General features: G+C 33.7%; 1 protein-coding gene across 19 annotated transcripts in view; it reads right to left on the reverse strand.

Moving 5' to 3' along the window:
* Positions 1 to 21,681, reverse strand: part of CAB39L (calcium binding protein 39 like) — a 216,759-nt gene that overhangs the window by 138,223 nt on the left and 56,855 nt on the right. The window contains exons 3-4 of one of the 19 annotated variants that reach the window (XM_063697381.1): positions 6,219 to 6,277; positions 4,990 to 5,032 (exon numbers count right to left, since the gene is read on the reverse strand). The exons of the other annotated variants lie outside the window; for them this stretch is intronic. The gene's annotated coding sequence lies outside the window, so the exon portion shown is untranslated. The remainder of the gene's footprint in view (positions 1 to 4,989; positions 5,033 to 6,218; positions 6,278 to 21,681) is intronic. 19 annotated transcript variants of the gene reach the window in all.

Raw genomic sequence — 21,681 nt, forward strand, 5'->3', positions numbered from 1 at the left:
TTTCTGAGTTACTCAGAGAGGGCAACTGAAAGTCATATGAACCCATTTTGAAAATCTGTTTCCCTACATCTTTAAAAATAGATTTTATTACTTGCCTTATTTTACCTTTGACCTAATTAACTAACCTAAAATTATAATAGGACTAAAATTATAGTCTGGACTTTGTGTGCCCTGAAAATTTCATCTATTCGACCCAAATATATTGAGTAACTACTAAGTGATAAGAACTCTAGCTGCTAGGTGCTGAAAAGACAGACACATTTCTTATCCTTCTGGAACTTACAGGCCAAATTTGGATAAGTAAAACCAACTCTAATATAGCATTATTTGTATGACGATAAGAAAGTCTAGGTTAGGAGCTCAGATGAGATTTGTGTCAGGAAAACCTTCAAAATTGAAATCCGAAGTATGAGTTGGAATTAGTCACATGAACAGTGGGGGAATATTTCATCCAAGGATAATATGAAAGTATAGACTTAGAGAATGTGTGGTAATTCTAAAGAACTGGAGAAAGGTCTATGTTGTTGGGGTTGAATTTAGGGAAGAAGTTACGGATCTGATGAAAGAGGCAAGCTGGGCTCTCTGATTGTAAACACATTGCTAAACCAGGTCAAAGAGTTTGAAATTTCTCAAAGGCTAGGGAGATGCTATTGAAGAACTGTAAACCATGAAAAGCATAGTTATAGAAAGGTTGTGTTGCAATGTAGCAAATAGATTGGAAGAAAACAGGGTACATAACTAGGAAAGTGGGCAAAAACTTGGGCTTAAGTGAAAGATGATGGTAGTCTGGATTAGGGAAGTGATAGCAGAGGTGAAGGTAAGCGGATATGTGTGTTTCACGGAGGGCAGAGGGGTGGTCATGGTTAATAATGTACACAGGGCAACAGGTGGGAGTAGAATCTGGCCCTACTTCCTGGCTTAGGGATTAGAGCAGGACAATAGACTAATGAAAGAACATAATGGATATTTAAACCAGTTTATTTTGAGATGCCTGTGGCATAGATGAGTTGTATGCAGTTTAGTACAGTAATCTGAAGCTCAGGAGAAAAAGTAGAGTTGTAAATGTAGATTTCTGCGTTTTCAGAGTGTACGTGGTTATCAGAGCCATGCGAGTGTTGAGATAGTCTGAAGGGCAGACTATATGCAATGAGAAGAAGGGAAAGTTTAGGTCAGGGACATCAATTCCTTTCTTAGTGACTCATCTTCCTCTTTTGTCATACTCCTCTCCCATATGGGTAATAGGAAGAGTCACAAAAGGTGGAAAACACACAATGCTTTAAATTATTTGGAAGAAAAATTAACATAATACAGAGAAGGAAGTTAAAGGATAGAGACCTGGATTATACACATAACAATGTAATGGTTTGGGAGACTTTCTAATGAGGTCTCTGTTCAAATTGAGAGTCCTATCCCATCAAAATAGTGGTATAAGCATGAAGGAGCAATTAATTCTATACCTCTGCTAGACATACACTAAAAATGTTCTGGAACTGCTAATTGTTCCCTAATCATCCATAAAGGTAGTCTAGTAAGTCATCTGTAAAATTTCTTAAGGTGTTCATTCATTCATTCATTCATACATTCATCCATTCATTCATGCATCCATTCATTCATTCATTTCTATTTTAAAGACAAATTTTGCATATTGTATGATTTGAGCTAACACCACTACAAATATTTCCAAACAGCTGCATTGTCCTTCACTTCTAAAACAGCCTGTCTCCAATTCTGCAACAGTCAAGCTGCTGCAATAGCTCACCAGTTTATAGAAAACGTATCAAGTGCCCTGTGGTTTTTGAGAAGCCTCAAGGCCTTTTATTTTCAGGAAATAGATCTATAAACACTTAATAAATTAATGTTTGCAAGGACAACAGAGCATATGTCATACAAACGATCATGAAGAACTGCCTGGCACAGTGAATGCATTCAGTTAGAGTGTAATTTATATATTTCGCTTTTAAGAAGTTACGATAGAAATAGCTCCTCTATAGACATTACCAAATGTTACCAGAGAAAGATTTCTGCTACACTCACACTTTAGATAGTCAGTTCTGAGGGAATTCGTTTTATCAACAGGGAAGATTTACCCTGCCAATCAAGCTAGAGGAAGACAGTGAACAGCTTGGCCTATATTGAAGTGAAGATCCTTTGGAAGCTTCCATTATTATACCCTTTTGTAATCTTTTTGTTCTTTTTGTTTTTGTAATGTAACATTTCTTATCTCTAAATGGAGTAGTCCCTTCCTCTTTTTCTATTCTTCTTTTAGAAGAAAAGAGAAACTTTTTGTCAGTTCTGGGACATGAAAAGAATAACCTGTCAGGGCAATGGTAAATGGGTAGTGGGTATAATGGGAAATGATATTGTGTCTTCTTTCAGGGCTTAGAGACAACAAAAATTGCCTTGGACAAGTCACTTGATGTGTCATTCACTGGCCTATGACTCAGCAGGGGTCCTTGACCTTTGCTAGGCCCCCTCCAAAATCCTACTCATGCTAGCTTCTCAGTCAGATTGTCCCTGGGCAACTGGTAACTCCCAAACTCCCACCTCAGAGATTCCAATGAATTGAAAGCAAAATGGAAAATATCTTATTAATCCAAGTGAGCATTCAGGAATAAGTGAGAGAAACTTCTTAGAAATGAATTCAGATCTATACACATTTCCTCAATTCATTCGGGTCTTTTTTATTTATAAAGAAATATTTTTGGGTTTTTTGTTTTGTTTTGGCATATGTTTTATGAAGTTGCTTTGAAATATTTGTTTTTGTTTGGATTTGCTGTGGAATAAATTTAAGCATTACAGAAGAAACTAAACAAACTGTAAGGAATTGAATGAATACAGAAAGTTACCCACAGCTGATTTTATATTTGCACAGATATGTGAATATTTTAGGTGGAAACTCAAGAGAAGATATTTCTTCATAGACTATAAAATTTTTTTTTGCAGGTATTAGAACATTTCCCTGAGTAGTATTCACTGTTTTTATTAGTTGTGGTGATAAAAGCTTTTGAAGAAAAATAAAGTGAAAGCATGAAAAATTATCCAATCAAATGGGTGTGCCAGAAGTAGTTTTATACTTATTTCAGCCACATGTGTGAGAAAAGTATCTAGTGTTCAGGTAACTAGTGAAACGAAGAAATAATTGAGAGTTATAATGGAACAATGTGGTTAAGAAAAGGGCAAACCGATGAAGACTTTTGAAGCCAAAGCAAAGGTAACAAACATGAGGAGAAAGCGGTGGGTCTGTGTTAGAAATTGAAGGTTGGTTAACATCATGACAGTATGTGCTTTCCTTAGATGGCTAGGTGTGTTTTCACGGAGATGAGCTCCAGCTAGGGAGGAAGGGTGCGTTTTTGAGAAAAGGATGTAGATAGTCTGGTTAAGAAAAGGCATGGTACCTGTTGTTTAAGTGGCATAAAGGAAACAAAATATTTTACTGGAGTGACAAGTCCTCCCTGGAAAATTTTAGGGGATTTTTGTATTTTTTTGAGACGGGGTGTTGCTCTGTTGCCTGGGCTGGAGAGCGATAGCATGATCGAAGCTCACTGCAGCCTCGGCATCCCGAGCTCAAGCAATCCTCCTCCCACCTCATTTTCCCAAGTAGCCAGGACTACAGGTATGCGCCACCACACCCAGCTTATTATTTTTATTTTTTTCATAGAGATGGGTTCTAAATATGTTGTCCAGGCTGGCCTCAAACTCCTAAACTTAAGTGATCCTTTTGCCTTGGCCTCCCAAAGGTCTAGGATAACAGGTATGAGACACCATACCTGTCAAGAAGATATTTTTAATGGCACATATTAAGTGGTTCTAGTGGAATGTTATAATTCCGAGAGCATCTACTCATTCACCTTAGTTTAAAAACATTAAGGAAGAGGTGTCTTTATTAACATCTCTTTGTCACACTGTACGTATATATCCAAGCCCTGTTCATTTTTTTTTCTGTATAAGATTCCTCAAACTTTCATGATTCCAACTCCACGGTCATACTCATTGCTTGAGATATTTAAATATTTTATCCTATATGATAAAATTCAAACTTCTCGCTTGATGTAAAGTTCATGATCTTTTATCTCTTATTAGTCTTATTTCTCATCTCCCTCTAACTTGTAGTATTCTTTCTTATAACCATACAAATCCACATGTGTTTTTTCTACCACATTCTCCTTCTGCCTGGAATGCTCTTCTACTTCCTGGGGTATATTTTACTATTAATTAAATTATGTCCCTCTTTTTGTGAAGCTTTTTTTGTCCCTTTAATCTGAATTAGAGGTCTCTTCCATATCCTTTCATTATGGAACTTATCATAGCACATTACAATTTTCTGTTGATTTTTTTTACTTCCCTTATTTTATTTTTAATATTTTCATAGCAAGGTCTATGTCCTTTAGGTATTAAATTCTTACACCTACCAAATAAGGTAGACCCTGGTAATCTGTGTATACAATGAATGAAATTATGCAATAACACTACGTGGAAAACTAATATTTTTAAAAATGGAAGTTTCAATAGTGCTACTGTAAAATACTTTTATATCTCAATAAGCAAAGATCATAGTGTTTGTAGTACAATTCCTATGCTTTTGCAATCAAGAGGATACTCAAAAGTGCAAGTGCAATGAAAGAGGCTAGATTACAGCTAATCACATTTTCTTGGAACTGCTCTTGCCCAAGAGCTAGTACAAGAGAAATGTTACCTCTCTCTTCCCTGAGTGATGCCAAGTGGTACACAAAACATGGAATGAAAATGTAGTCATTTTTTACATACTATATAGCCTCTCGTGAGTATCCTGAAAGACCTAAGATAAATTTGGTAAAAATCATACTAACAATGTATATTGATTATAAGGAGATATTTTATAAAAATGATTATTAAAAAATGCACAGCATTTTCACCGTGTGTATATAAACACGTAAGTATAATGTGGCGAAATGCATTTTTCTAAATCAAATCTTGCTGTAGGGATGGGGTATTCCCTTCATTTTCACTTACCCATCCAAAGATTCCCTTAAGGACTTCCTTTGAAACTTTAGTTCTGAAAAGCATAGTTTGAAAAGTGTCAACTTAAAAAAAGAACATGACTATATAAGACATGCCAAATGTCATCAAACTCTTTTCTTATCCTTATATTCTAGAGATTTTTACAGAATAATAGATTTTGCTTTGCAAAATCTAGGCACCCACAGGTTATATAAAATCTGAGACCCTGTAAAACGTTCAATTTTCTATAAGAGTATCAAAATTCCATTTTATATAGAGGGATGAAAAAAATAATAATTCCTACCCAAAATGAGTGAAGCTATCATTTACATTTTATTTGTGCAATATAGCTAGATTCTGAATTCTAATTTGATTTATGGTATTTTGAATTATAAATTTGAGAAATCATGGAACTTCTTTATATACATTATGTAAGCATATTATTCGTTCATAGAAACATGGAATAGTTGGCCCTATCAGCTTCTTTGCCATACTCATACAAAGTTCTCCTTGAGCATAATTTTGAATCCCCTTATCAACTATACCTCCTTTTTCTCAAAAACCTCAAATTCATCGATGTCTCTCTAAAAGCACAGTGCTCAGCAGTGATCTGAGTGGAGTAGAGAGGGATTTACAACTTCCTTGTTTCAAATGTCATATTTGACTGTTAAGCCCAAGGTTGCTTTAAATTTGTCAGAAACAGCTATTTGACTCAGTTAAAACAAATACCTAAGTCTTAACAAAATTGACTTATCTTACCTCAGGGATGAGCAATACATTGGATTCCTCATAAAATCAGTTTAGTTTAAAAGGTAAAGAAATCCTTTTGAATCCGTTGTAAATATATATTATAATTATATCCAAATATGCATACCCAGAATTTGAGATGATGTACAAGGAAACAATCAAGGGAAAGGATAGACTCACAAGCTATTTTCAGGATTAAAAAATACATAAGGAACGTTTAGTGTTTATTGATAATAAGGGTGGAAGAAACTAAAATGTTGAGTGTTTTTCCTTTCAGTTGGAATCATATCAACTCAGTGTTGTAATAATGTTGCTCATTTTGTTGTTCTGTGGTTGTTCTGTGTGTTGTTCTGTGGTTGTTCTGTGGTTGTTGCTCATTTTGTTGCGCATTTTGTTGTTCTGTGGTCACATGTGTATATGTATGTATATAGCACATATTTGTTTAATAAACATGGGAAAAATAAGTGAATTATCTTTAAATAAATGCAACATACCTGCTGTAAAAATTCCAGTGGAAACATTCTGGAATTGGTATCTTCAAAAGGTAAATAATCTAAAAATATGAATAAGTTTTAAGAAGATTTAATAAAGCACCTGGTTGGAATTTACTGTGCTGGTTGTTAAATTTCAAAGGGCATTCCTCATCCACTGTGGCTGACAGAATATGGGCTGAAAGAACCATCCATACAACTTACGGCTTTTGTGGCTGTCTCTTTACGACTGTGGTCAAGTTTGTCCTTGAGACCCTCATACAGACAAAGCCCCTTCTGCATATGCCTCCTGTAACAGCCCCTTGGAAGCCCTCTTTTCCGCTTTTTTAGACATTCATGAACAAACATTATGGTCAATGTTATGAAAGAAAAGCAACTTTCATTTGTCTCAAAAATGTATTTGCTACTTCTCCCCAATTTAGTTGGTAAGACTAAAAAAATCCTGTCATACATAATTTAAATTTCAGGTAAAGCAAATAGAGAAAATTCTGAGTTTTCAATTTGGAAACTTGTTTAGCCTTTCCTGGTGTTTCAGAGTACTCATCGAGCTTTAGTGTCTTGGTTTCAGAATGTGTGCTCAGCAGTTCTGGCCACCAGAGAGTTCCCTTGCTCAGGATCCTGCCTCCTCTGGTCGAAAGCCACAACATCTGAAATTATGTTTTATCATCATACTGGGATGCAGTTATCATCACTCTTTTTCTTAAAAATGACTAAGTTATTTTTCATTTTGTGTACATGTCATTATTCATACAGAAACCATTCATTGCCGTTGGGAATAGCATGGGCATTTTGAATTTTTTCCACTATTTTATCACTAATTACCTGCATCCCAATTTTTATTGTGGCAATACAAAAGGTTTTATATATGGGTTTCTTAGTATGTTTTTCTGAGTATCTTTATGGAGCACCAAACAATGGATATAATGTTAACAACATTAAGGGGTAACTAAAAGAAATTGTATCTTAACAAATTGGAGTTCTTTTTTAAGTAAAATAATTTTCTGAATATGTTTTGCTAGAGAACATAAATTTCATTCTATGAATTACGTATGCCTTCAAGCAACTCCTCTGACAGCATCGTTTGGCAAAACTTCCCTTTGGTTAAGAAGGGGGCACGATATTCATAACCATTTCAAACTGTGGCAGGTGAAGGGAAAACCTAATGACATGAAGTGAGGCTGAGGGTAAACAAAAAGATAACTGCAGATGGAGTTCACAGGATACCACAGTATTTTAATCAATATAATTAGTACTTAATTCTCCTCTTTTCCCAATTGTAAAAAATTGAACTGAGCTCATTTATTTACACATAAACCTGATCTTTTGAGATAAATTCTCAAAGCAACTCTGATACAAAAGCAACCTGAATTTTTCAGGTGAGGAAATTGAGGCACAAGAAGAATGAGAAACATGCTCCTTCATATCACTAATGAGTTTACGATTTGGAAATAGGAATCAGCTTCATGTGACTCCAATAATGGTGATATCTTCTACTGATACAATCTTATTTTAAAATCTCTGATAAAAATTTATTTCCTTGATTTAAAAATCTGATACTCTTAACTCCTTATTGTTATAAAGTTAAAAATTCTTAGCATGACATTTAATACCCTCCTTAATCCAGCTCCCTCTGTATTTCTCGAGTTGTCTCACTACTTTTCTTCTCTTGTCTTCAATATGGACTATTTTCCTAAACAAGACTAGTTGTCCCCCCCTTTAACAATCTGTGCTGTTCATTCCCACTGAAATTATTTTCTCTTCCTTTATACATATTTCTTGATATTTTATATCAGTCAAGTCCTAGGATCAATGCCACCTCCTCCATGAAGCCTTTCCTCATCTCTCTTAGCCAAGCCAACTATTGCTGCATCTCTTGTTTGAAACTTATGCAATCTGATCCTATGCTATAGTTATTTGTGCATCTGTCTTAACTCCTTTATCAAATTCTTGGAAAAAAAGAAACTCATATTTTCCACAGTGCTTCATGTAGCTCTTGATACATAGTAGATGTTCAATAATTGTCTCCAATGAATGAATGAAAGTAATTGACAAATGAAGAGAAACTTTAGATTTTGTGCTGTCTTAGTGGGGTTCTTTTTTTGTTGGTTCTCATAGAAATTTTCAGAACTGCTAAAATGAGAGTTGCTCACATTAGAATCTCCAAATGTGATTCTCAGGATAGGTCTGGAATAGTAACAGGTAAAACAACCCACTTGTACACGCATGGAAAGCATTCCAAAATGTCACAGATCCTGGATTTAAAAACAATGACGATTACATTAATATGGAAAACACATGCCGTAATTAAGGAGGTATATGCATGTGTGCGTGCACTATGTTAGACTTTTTTATTGGATTGATATAGCTACTTACCAAAGAATAGAACCATTTGTGACACAGAATGTTAAGATAATTTGTCAGTAACACATGCATTGCTACAAGTTATAACAGTAAACAAAATATTATAAATTAAGGCACCCATGGGTCATCCAACTCGGCTGGCAATACACCTGAACAAAAAAGGAGTGCTGGACTTAATCTCCAAGTCTGTCATTTATTTCTTTCGCACAAAAAGTATGGGACACAGGTGGTCAGAAGTCAAAGATCATACTCTGCTTGAACGCTCCATAAGGCACAGTGCAAATGTATGAGACCTGCTGGGTGAAATCAAAAAGTCACTGGAATGGGGTGCAATTTTAGTGACCCAGGTCAAAGGTCATACTGCTTTTGGTGTTGTACAAATGTTTGACAGATTAAATACCCACCTCCTAGGGATAACAAATAGGCCATGGAGCTAAAAGTATTCATAAGCGTTAAAGCTTCATTCAGAATTCTCCTTATGAAGGATGTAGGTCATATAAGATTAGTAATATGGTTATAATAATTTTTCCCATTGTTGAAAAATTATGCCCTGGCTGATATCTCTGAGTGTAATTGCAGATGTAGAAAAAAGAAAAAAAAAGTGAAGAAGAAAAGCAACAATGACTAGAAATATTGAAAATTAGAAAAAGAAAAAAGAGAGAAAAGAAGCAACAGTTATGTCCAGACCCTTCTTTTCTTGAAATACAGCAATACCTGTTAAAGCATTTTTTCATATTTTGTCACTTTTTTTTCTTGCATGCAGGGTCATTTTATCACTAATCCATGTAAATTATTTTGCTGATATTCAGCATTTTGCATAGTTGAATACCTCTAGGAAGTTAATATGTTTATAAAGATATGTTTGGCAAGTAATCTGGGGGTGTTACCAGGACAATGAAATAAGTAATGTATGGAAAAGTGCTGTATGCATATTGTAAAATCCTCTGAAATTAGGGCAGTATTATTATTTAACACAGTTATTCTTTATCCTTATTTGAACTCTTGGAAAAATATGTACACAAAATTAGTTTCTGCTGTAATGTGCTTCTATATTTTGTAGTACTCTTTTACAATTTGAAAATAATAATTTACCTACCTTTGTAGTTTTATCTAAGTAAATGGTGCAAATTATGGTGACTCAGAATCACCTGGAGGGCTTGTTAAACCATAGATTGCCGGGCCCCACCCTACAGTTTCTGATTCATTAGGTCTGGGTGGGTCTAAGAACTAGTATTTCTAACAAGTGCCTGCAAGATACTGATGAATCTAGGCTAGAGACTGTACTTTGGAAACCACTGATTTAAGCATTGTGCCATGATAGTAGCCTAAAAAGTGAACTAATTCACTTAATAATCTAGATCTGTTCAAATAGATAATATTTTATGTATTTTATGACTTGTCAATGTAATGGTAATACTTTTAGTTTTCACTTTCATCTGGATACTTTATAAAAATGTAGATTCAGAATTTGTCTTTCTTCCCAAGCTACGTATCAACATCAACATTGTTTTCTTTAATAGTTGCTCTTAGAAGATCCCAAAACCATTTTTTTAAAGAGAATTAATTTACTTGAAACTTGTTAAATTCACTATCAATATCATCGTCATTGTTCTTTGACATTAGAGATAATGATGATCACATTTCTACCAGAAAGAATGTCACTAGAAACTCCAGGCATTTATTTTATGAATTAAATCATGTTTGTCTGCCTATACACTTACATATTAACTGCTGTTTCAGGATTTTACTGTGTGTAACTTCTTTTTTTATTTTAAGTGGTAAAAGCTACCTCTGTCTCCAATGTTTTTATTTTATATTTGTTATTAACTGCTTTTTTCTCAGAGGGCAATGCCTTTGTCACATAGATTTTATATCTTTTAACAGTAATCCCAAGTTACTCTGGTTTTAACATATAACATGGAAAGGGCTTAGAGAAATGATGCCAAAGTAATTTACCTCTTATATGCACCTGGAGAGGTGAGATGCATTGAATCTATTGTCAGTAGTAGACTTTGTATACCAAAGTAACTTATTTATGTTGTTTTATACCAAGAGGTAGACAGAAAGATGGTGGACATGTAGGGATATAGGATGTGAATGAGACACAAAACCCTTAGCAACACATCAAAATGCTACAGGTGGTATTAATATTGGTTTAGCTTGCTATTGATTTTTCCCTCATTTTCTCCTCTGATTATGTAGTTTACTTTGAGGCCATTTCTCTGTTGATTTTTTTCCTAGGTCATAAGATAGAGGAAAGCATATAATAGCCTTGGTGACCATAATTTTCCAATTTATAGTAATTCTCACCACACCTCATTGTAGATGAAATCTTCTAGTTATTTCAGTCATCATTTCAATAATTCTTCATGTTTAAGATATTGATTTGTTAAATTCTTCTAGACTTTTTACTTACACACACACACACACACACACACACACACTCCCCAGTGCTTTCAGTCTTAAAAAAAGAAGCAGGAAAGGATGACTAACAGGCAAGTCAAGAAATATGGTAAATATAAAAATATGTGCTAAAAGCACATTGTGCTTAACTTTGCTTTCTAATAATCCCTTGGAAACCTAGACATGACATCCATTATTAGATTTTCAAATTTATTTTTATTTTTAGCATAATACGTATATTTATGTAAAATATAGAGATAATACAAGTGAATTTTCATATTGAGAATAAAATAAAAATATTGAGAATAGAGACAATATAGAGAAAGCATTATGTAGGACATTGGTATGTGTATGAGAAGTGGTAAAAACAAAACAAAACACAAAGTGCAGACGCAGTGTACATTTTTTCTCTTCTGAAATGTTATCGAACATGATAAATATGACCACAAATATGATAAAAATGTTACTCTCCAAAAATGTTATCAAATAAGACTCTGTATGCCTCAGTTGCCTCAGGCTCACTTTCTTCTACTGTAAAATTCACATTCAGACCCTTATCCATCCCGTCGAAACTGTAGGTGCAATCTTATTTTATAACTGTGTGTTAACAAATCAGCTGACTTTATTTGAAGATTGCATTTTTTAATAAATCTTTTTATTTCATCTTTACTGCTGCCATGACAATGAATTTATTAAAAACTTCTCCCAAATGATTTAAATTTCAGACTTACCTAGTATATTGGAAAAAGTTTTTTTCCCAATTAAAAATTATGAGAGCAGAGGAGGAAAGTGGTAATGATGTGCAGAGGTCTATGTCTGTGTTTGTGTGTGTGTTTGAATGTATGTCCTCACACATTCAGTACTATTGAGAGAAAGTCAGGGGATAATTACTTGTGAGGAAATTCCCATAATCTCATGGGAAAGTCTATCCTGAAAACAAATGATCCTTCTTCACCAATACTATTTATTGATACTGTGTATTTATGTTTAACTCTAATATACTTCCATTGTTTATATTATAGTTTATTTCTTCCTCAGTCTTTTTTATTCATTAGTCTATAAGCCCTGATTCATTTTCTTCAGAAAAATAATCAAATTCCATACTATACATATAGGACATATACGGTCTAGGCAACAAATTTTGACGAACTAAATTATTATCCCATTTCAGTCTTACAGTTGTATTCTCTAAAGGGGAAGAGAGTTTGGTATTATATAACTAGATCTCTTTTCTCAGCCACAGAAATATGTAGATGGGATAAAGTAAATAATAGTAATAAATGACATATAAAAATAAATGCAATATTTGGCAATATTCACACCAAGAAATTTATCTGGATTCACTCATCTTCCTGCTTCCAGTCATTTAAGCAAATGGAGTTCTTTTTTAAAAAACTGAAAGTTGATGTTAAAACTGACTCAAAAATAGTGTAATGGTATCCAGGTTAAATATTCCTAAGACAAAATAAGGCATTGTTTTATTCAGCACATAACTTGAGTTATAGCAGCTTCTAATAAGGAAGTTCCCTGTGAATGGCTGAAAGAGATTTTTCAATTGATATCCTTACATAAATCAGCTCTACAGACATTGAATTATACTTTTCAAAATTAGGCTAAGAAAATGAAATCTTCCTAAGTAGTAGGTATATTGATTATTTTGTATCTTATGTAATTTTCTGAAATACTGCCAAATAGGGTTTAAAGATCTGAATCTTTAGTTATCTTTTCCTATTTTTCTGCTTTTATGGGTTGTTGCAAAAGAATGCATGCTTCACAGAGCTGAGGAAAACAGAATTACAGTCGCACCAAGCAAGGGCCAAGACGTGGTCAAAACTTAGAGTTAGCACAGCCCGGAGTTGCCTATCTCCAGGTGAATTGTTGTCTATGGGATGCATTTTCAAAAGGTAATTCTCTCCTGTTGGTTGTCAGAAAAGCATAGTTCATTTTTTTTCGGAAAGATATGTTTATAATACTTATATTTCTTTAATCTATAAGATAAAGCTGAAGACACAGTCTACTTACAAAATATGAAATTAACCTGGAGTTATATAAACATGCCAAAAGAGGAAAGAAATTTACACTGGAGCTGTAGTGAGACATTGAGGTTTGGAAGCAGAAACAGAATTAATGTAGAGAGAAGATGCCATTGATAGAACAGTCCACATCAGAAAATCTCTGCTCTTGACAGCAAGAAAAGTTCTCTAAGTAGGTAAAGACACTTTAAATCCTATGTAATCCATTTTCTTCATGTTTTCCATGTGTCCTGGTTCTGTAGTTTTGGGTTCCTATGAGACCTGGTGCCATTTTGGCACTTACTGTTTTCCTCCTATTCACACAGATCCTGATGTGAAATTGTACATTACTTGGAGTAATTTAATGAAGATTCTTTCTTGCCACTAAAAGACCATAACTACAGCAAACTTCATTTACTTTATTATCAGTGGTTGCTTTTTTGAAAAAGGTGTCAATATTCTGCCTAAGTGCACTTGATATACTAATAGATTAGTGAACAAAAACAAATCCAAATCCCTTTTTAGAATTATAGCATATGAATTTATTTTAAATTGTCTTCAAAGTTAAAATATAATAATTACTGATTACAACATTGCATCAGTCGTGCAAATATTCTATGTCTCTACATTAACTTTGCACAGTTTGATTGAAATATCTTATTATAAACGGCTGAATTATTTACACTAACCTGATGAGGTGAATTGTTACAAATGAGCAAATAACAAACCACAAATAAAGGAACATTAATGTTGAAAAAGGAAGGGTTAAACTAGGTAGTTATTGCATAAGGTATGTAAACCCAGAGTTAAGAGACTGGCCCAAGGAGCTTGGCTGAACATCTCTAACTAAAAGGTACCACTGTCTTCTATTTCAGTCCCAGCACCAGAGCTTGTTAATAAGGCCATCAAGGCTCTGAACAGTGAGGGGTGCAATAACATGCAATCTATAGATCAGAAGGGGGAAAAACAGATCCTTTCTATCCCCTTTCAGGAGCTTTTAATGTAATTGGATTTAGATTCATACTTACAATCCCTTCACCATATGAAAGCTGTCTGGAAGAGCAATTAAGTGTATGGGCGTTCCTATCTGCTTTAGTGGGTCAACAAGCTCTGCCATATAGTGATTTTGTAACTTTAAAACTGTACTTCCTTTTCCATATCTAAAAAACATGCAGCCAAGAAATAAGCCAATTTTGAAGAGTTAAATAGGAATCAAGAGAGGTAAACGTAAATGTAAACTATCTGATGCATGATAAGCACTTACTAAATAACTAATACGAGAAAAATATGCAATATATTCATGTTATATATATATATATATATATCAACCTAATCTATCTAGTTATTCAGCCTCCTTCTATTTATCCATCTACCGTCTACCTCATTACAAAAGGCATTCAACATGGACAAAACCATTCCACCAAAAGAAAGCATGTAAGTCTTTTTGGAAGTTATTAGGGTGTTCAGCAATTTTTAGCAGCTACCTGAATTTGATGCTATATGTCCTGGACTTTGCTCTAAAAATGATATATACATGACTTCATGTGAAGGCCATGCATAGATAAAAACACATACTTGAAAACGGGAATAAATTAAAATTTCTTCTTCCTGTGTAATGTCTTCTTAGCGGAGTGGAGCATGTTTTTTTGAGCAACAGCACCCAGATTTGTAAGACATCAAACTAACTGCTTCATTAGACCTGTTTTTCTCATGGTAATTTTAGCAGGATTAAGATGCCATGAGCTACTCAGGAAGGAAAGTAAAATGAGAAAATACAAAAATAGCTACATTAAAGTGTGGCTTAAGAAAGAGGTAAAGCCCAATAAACGTGGAGGTTAGTGAGAAGTGGGCAGATGATTCTGCTTGGTGAAAATCATCATTGACTGCAATTCCGAGCAGGCATCATGAAATTGTGCCTAGATACATGAGTTTAGATATTGAATGAAGACTTAAAATATTGAAAGAAGCAGCAAATTCCAAAAGAAATGTTGTGGATGTAATGTACTGTGATATTTTGTGGGGGTTTTACATGTTTTGCATGTTATTAGCAACCCCAGATGAATGGATTTGCCTCAGAGCCACACTATAAATCATTGTCAGAGTTCGTTGTGATAGTTACTATCTACTAATGCCTGTGTTTCATACTGAAATGTCTTTCTGTGCTTACTTGCTCTTCTTTCTTTGCATTCCACTGATCATCAATCACAAAAGCAGCTTGGCCATTTCTCTCTGTCTTGCCTCAGTGAACTCCTACTTTCCTTGATTGTTAACCCCTTGCTGGAATGCACATGGCCTGTATGCCTCTCTGGGCTTCTATTCAACTCTCCCAATGGGCCTCTCTTCCTGGCACTGAGCTGCAAGGCAATATTTTCCATCTGTTGAATGAAGAGCATGACACAGGCAGTTTGATATAGTTTCAAAAACCACAGCAAACCAGTGATGCACAACTCACTTTTATTCCACAAGCCTGTGGGAGCCCAAAAGGATAAGAGGCCTTTCTGCTAGGCTGAACACAGAGCCTGGCATTCAGAAACAAATATTCCTCCCTGAAACACTCAATATGCTTCATATTCAATCCAGAAACATTGTGCGTTAGAATAATCTAAAGATGAATCTAGTCGGAAGTTATCTTGAAATGTGTGAGCAAGCTTCTCTTTCATACACCAGCTGTTTTCTTTCCATCAAATGTTTACTGGGTGGGGGATCAGCCTGTGTTTTTTTTAATGCAGTAGCAAGAATGTTTTGTGTGTTCTGAAAGAAACTATGAGGCCTTTCAATGTAGAAGGGAGGAAGAATGGTTCATCATGAGTTCAGGGAAATTTTGGAGTCTCTTATAATATCACATCCTCAAATTTGGGAATATTTTTTCTTTATAAAGCATGTTGAAAAATTATTACATGGCTGCTAGTTCCCAATGTCAGACTGTTTGTGACAAAATTGTTAAAATAGCATTGCTATGGGTATAAAAAAATTTCACAAGCATTTTGTAATGTGCCACGGGATTTATAATACGTTTTAACATATATGATTTCCTATTTTATCCACTCAAGGAAAAAATTATGTTGTTGGATATTTTTAATAGGTTCATTAGCTTTAAAATCAAAATAAGGAAAATATTCTTGATAATGGGAAAATGTTGTTTAATGACATTCACTTACTTAAAACATGTTAATTGCTATAAGCATATCAAGAATCAAAGTATAATTTCTGGTGTGGTTTTCAGGACTCTTATGAAGTCCCAAACTCACTCTTGTCAAACAGTATAATTCATCCATGTTAAAATATCCAAATATTCTAGCATCTCATCTACTGTTCTGTCTGAAACGCCCTTTCCTATCAATTTTCTGTATTACAGTTCTAACCACTACCAAAGATACTTTCTAAAAACTAACTTTAAAAATAGTTAAGTTTTTAAAATCTTCCTTAGCTAATTGGTTCTTTCCAATCCTCCCCTCCAGAAATAATCACATTTTAACTATTTGATGGTTTGAATAGCATTTGCATATCATTTTTGACAATGTAGTTTGAAACTGCAGTGATAGCTATCTCTTATTGAACATGCACTGCTTTCAGACTCTGCTAGATGGGCTACTATCCCTACAGTTTTTTTGAGACTACTATAATATTATCATCTCCGTTTACAAATAAGGAAACAAAGTTCAGGAAACATTAATAAATTTGCTCAAGGTTACTTAATACTCATTGGTGAAACTGGGATTTGAATCCAAATGTACCTGACTAAAAAGCCTTTTTTTTTCTGTTCTAGTTTTGTGGATTTTTTTTGTGGATATGCACTGATAGCAGGGCCTGATCTTAATCATTCTAGATTTCAACTCACCTACTTCTGCACTGAACTTTACTGCACTAAATTGAATCTGTAAAATTCTAGCCTAGTTTATTAGAAAAATGGAATAAAACTACCATTGGTTCTATTTAGACAGTTGTCTCAGATTCCACCACTTTTACATATGAAATAATAATTCTAATATATATAGATGAAATGCATATAGATTTTATGTATGCGTGTGAGGTGTGTGGTATTACAGTCCACAGATTATTTAAGACAGAAGATAATTTATGTTAAATACCTGTCACTCACATTTTCTCAAATTTACTGAATTCTTAATGTTAATTTTGGTGGTTAAAAGAAGTCATAATTTTTACCTGTTCAATGTTCTTTATTTTATTTTGGTACTATTTGGTTAGTTGCTTTTTCTGAGGATTTCTTTAATTTTTAAAATTTGTCATGAATTAATTTATAGAAGGTAGGTGTGATTTATTTGCCATGAGCATTGAACTTTGTTTCTTGAAAACAAATAACACTAAGATCTTTGAGAACCTACATGTATTTATGGAAACTATGAGGGTGGTGGGAGTAGCTTAGAAACAATGACAACTATAGCCTTTGAACCAAAGAAATATTTTTAAATTTTCTCTATTCAACGTCTGTGCCAGCATGTGTTGCCTCTTAGGCAATAAACAATTATGGTTACGTAGACACCTAACACATTATTTGTCCTGTTAAAGTTTGATTTAAAAATCTGTGGCTATACCAATTTCAATGTAATTTAGGTATATATATATGTAATTTATGGTGTATATATATGTGTGTGCCTGTGTCTTTGTGTGTACATCTTTAAGAAAAAAGTTATTAACTTAATTGTGCAAAATCCATACTGTTTTGGTTCCTCTCTTCTTTAAAATGTGATAAAACTTACATAAGTCATCAACGTTGAGCATTCTTACAAGTATAAATTTATAACAGTGTCATTTGGTAATAAAATTCTTAAGTATAAGATGCAGTCTATGCCATAAAAACATCTACAGTCTATTTGTGTATTTATGTGATTATTGAAAGAGATAAAACAACATTTCCCCTGGCTCCAGTCTTTCTTGTTTCCAAACCATCCTTTATTGTCAATTAGAGGAATTTTTCTAAAACACAAACATTAATATAATCTATTCCTGCTTGAAGTTCTTCATGAACTCCATGACTTCTATGATAAAGTTCAGATTTGTTGGTTTAGCAATCCATATTATTCTTGCCACAGTTCCTGCCCACTTCTCTAGCCTTAACATCATCCTAAATACACCCTTGATGACAAGACATACTTCCTTTGGTTTCCTGAATTCAACAAATTATTTGGGGAAATCTGGAGACATTTAGTGAAGGAAGTGATGTTTAAAAGGGCTCTTAAAGGAGATCCGGAGACTGACAAGTGGAGCAAGGGGCAGTGGGTGCAGGTGTGCCCGGTATGAGGTGTTGAGCATTAGGACTGAGGGCTGGCACGAGCAGAAGGGAAGATGTTGGTAGTAAAGGGAAGAGACAGAGTTTCTTAGAAAAGTAAATGGATTGTGAGCTAGTACCTGGATGAGGGGGAGGGGCATTGTTTTCTAACTCACAGATTGCCAGAACCCATTTAGAGTTGGAAGGGGCCTCAGAAATCAAAAAGAGGGGATGAAGAATAAGAAGAGAAGAACCGAGAAGGAGGAGAATAGAAAGAAGTAAAATAATAAGAAGGAGAGGAATCAAAGTAAGCTTAATCCTTTAATAGAATTCACCTTTACAATTTCATTTCATATTAACATTATTTCAGCAAAAATATGTTTCTGTTAATATGAAATTCACCTAACTTTATTATACTTTTGGATACTAGGTACCTCCCTAAAGGCATATAAATCATTTCACATTTAACATTGTGAAGCAATGATCATTACACATTTAAAACTCAACAGTTAGTAAAGTTCCAACAATTTATACCCTTAGTGCTCATGGTTAAATGTGTATCGTAGCAACTGAAAATCACAAACCTATTTTCTTATTTTTAATTGCTGAACAGTGGTTCATGTCACAGATTTCTTCTGCTGATAATTATTTAGTACCATCGATAGGACATAGTGGAAGTAAGTATTTTAAAATACAGTAACATATTTCTTTCCCAGAGTTATCCTAGCATTACATAGCTCTATATCTCCCAAAACTTCTCCAACACATTTACAAAGAGCTTTGAGAGAGAACAGAAGAAAAAGCTGATTCTCATTACTCTTTCGAAGTTCAATCTAAAGACAAAAGATGTCAGAAATAATTTATTTCTGAGCCAGCTTCCTATCATCATTAATGAAGTTATCTTTGTCTCCATGAGTTAATAGTTCATTATTCTGATTTAATAAAGAAAGTTGATGGTTTTAAAGACACTGTTTTCATTTCAGGCTAGTAAAAAGTAGATAATAAATTATCAATAGACCACAAAAATGAATGTATAAATCTACTGTGCTGTTTTTATTGTGCTTTAGACTTCTTAAATTCCTGATGTATTAATTATGAATTGCATAAATTCATTAAAATACTTTGTCTAGGCTTTGAAATTAAATTAACAATGTAAAATAAACTGATTTTGCTGTTTTTAATTTGAAGTGAATCTATTTTTTTAATATTAAGTAAGATTTTGTTAAATGTATCAATTTACAAAGAAAATCTAGAAAGAGTAGTAAAGTTTTGAAATCATGATTTTTATCAACTTTTTTTGGATTGTATTTACAAAATACTTCTTCATAAAATATAAAGTAAGTGTTTCTGTACGAAGACTGAAGAGTAGCAATCATTCCCCTTTTGTACATCTTTGAACTTTTGCAAAATCTCCTTTGATTTTGTCTTTTAGAGCCACCATTCGGTCAGTTTAACTGACTTGGTGCTACATTTTTCTATCTAATATAACAGGCTCACTTCTATTACTTGAATTGGGCAGAAACAACTGAGTATACAGATAATAATATATTATTCCTATGAATTCAAAGGATTGGTATCATTTATATAATAATTCAAAAAAATAATATCTCACACAGAATAATCTTCAGTCACTCTTGTTATATATTGTGAGTTTTAGGCTTTCTTTTTAATTGTTTATGTTTGCATATTAAAACCTTTCTGAAAAACAGGTGCAGGGAATCAAATTCTTTGTTCCAAATTTTGTATTCCGTTTGCCCTTTTATTCTTTATTTAAGATACATGCCTCCTGCAGAATTGTATGGAAAACCCACAGGCCTCTTGATCAACTCCTTCGTAGATATTTTAAGCAGGAAACTTCCATGGTATGAGTGTGCACTCAAAAAGACGATTTCATCCTAAAACTAAGATTTTGTTTCTAAAGTATTTATCACAGTGTCTGTAGGGTATAAATACACAGTTGTCCCTTTTGCTTTATAGGCTTTTTATAATTTGTTACATGTTATAATTAATTACAGAAAAATTATAATTCCTTAGTGGAAGTTTTCCTTGGAATTGTAGAAATAAAGCATAGCAAACTTGCTTACATTTTGTGATAATATATTCATTTAATACCATGAATAATCCAAAGAGTTAATATTATTTGTTAAGTAGAACAGTTAGCATATCACATCGAACTCATAGGCTACTCATGAAACTCAGAGGATGAATCCTTCAACTTATGAAAAATAATTGGTTTTATTTTAGAAAATCTACCCTCATAAATCTAACCAGTAGAGTTATTATTGCATATTGAATTGTCAACTAACTCTAAAATGATAAAACGTAAAGGTAATATAAAAGCAGATTTTTTTTATTATACTTTAAGTTCTAGGGTACATGTGCGTGCAGGTTTGTTACATATGTATACATGTGCCATGTTGGTGTGCTGCACCCATTAACTCGTCATTTACATTAGGTATACCTCCTATTTAAAAGCAGATTTTTAAAGTCAGTCAACCATGTGTTTAATACTAAGCTGCCTCCTCTGGAAAACATGAAAAGTTGCGATCTCATTTAAGAGTTAAGTTGTATGCAGTGAAAATAAGCAGATAATAATATATGAGAGTATAACTTCAGGTGCTAAATTTTGTGTAACAGGTTGTCAGTTATCAAATAATTGTACTGAAAAAAGATGATAAAGGTGATGTGTAGGAAAATGAAATAGTTATTTAAGATTTCTCAGAAAATAAGTGTGAGGGTTAGGATCAAATTTTATTAAGTCCCTTCATTTTCAGTCTTGCCAATATGCCAGACTGTTTTTATTTTTTTAGAAATATAAATTCAAACAATAGTATGCATATTCTGTGGACCATGTCTGGATGACTCCAAAGAAGAGATAGCACATTTGCAGGACTGCAAAGGATGGGAATGATGACTTATTAGCCTAATTCACATTCTGTGTAAGTCATAAGGAAGGCTAGTTGTTGTTCATATGTTTACATATTCTCCTTTGAGAGTCACCTAAGGCAACAAATGGACTATTTTTTTCCTTTGTTTTGGTGTTATTAATCTTAGTGATACAAAACGGTTTTTATTACTTCTAAATGCAATGTATATACAGAGAGTTTGCAAATGATCATAATCTCTTTTATTATGTGGTTCATGTGATGACGATTTTAGGTCTCTGTTTTATAATAGTTTGTGCACAGGTTTCTCCTAAAGTATAAAGTCTGATTAATGACTAGAACATAGACTATTATTATTGAGCATTTACCGTATACATCACATGTAAGCACCTCAGTTCTACCTCCCAACACTAAAGAGCTATATCAACGTGCGCACAAGAGCTATAAGGCAGAAAGTCTTCCCTTCCAGGAATCACATTCTGCTAGTCAATGTGAGCATTCACAACAACACTTAGATGTGCTTCTTTAAACATCCTACAGAACATCTCTGCTTCAGTTTCCTCCTCTGTTGACTAGAC

The sequence above is a fragment of the Gorilla gorilla genome, chromosome 14 (genome assembly GCF_029281585.2).
Source record: "Gorilla gorilla gorilla isolate KB3781 chromosome 14, NHGRI_mGorGor1-v2.1_pri, whole genome shotgun sequence".
In the NCBI taxonomy this organism is placed as follows: domain Eukaryota; kingdom Metazoa; phylum Chordata; class Mammalia; order Primates; family Hominidae; genus Gorilla; species Gorilla gorilla.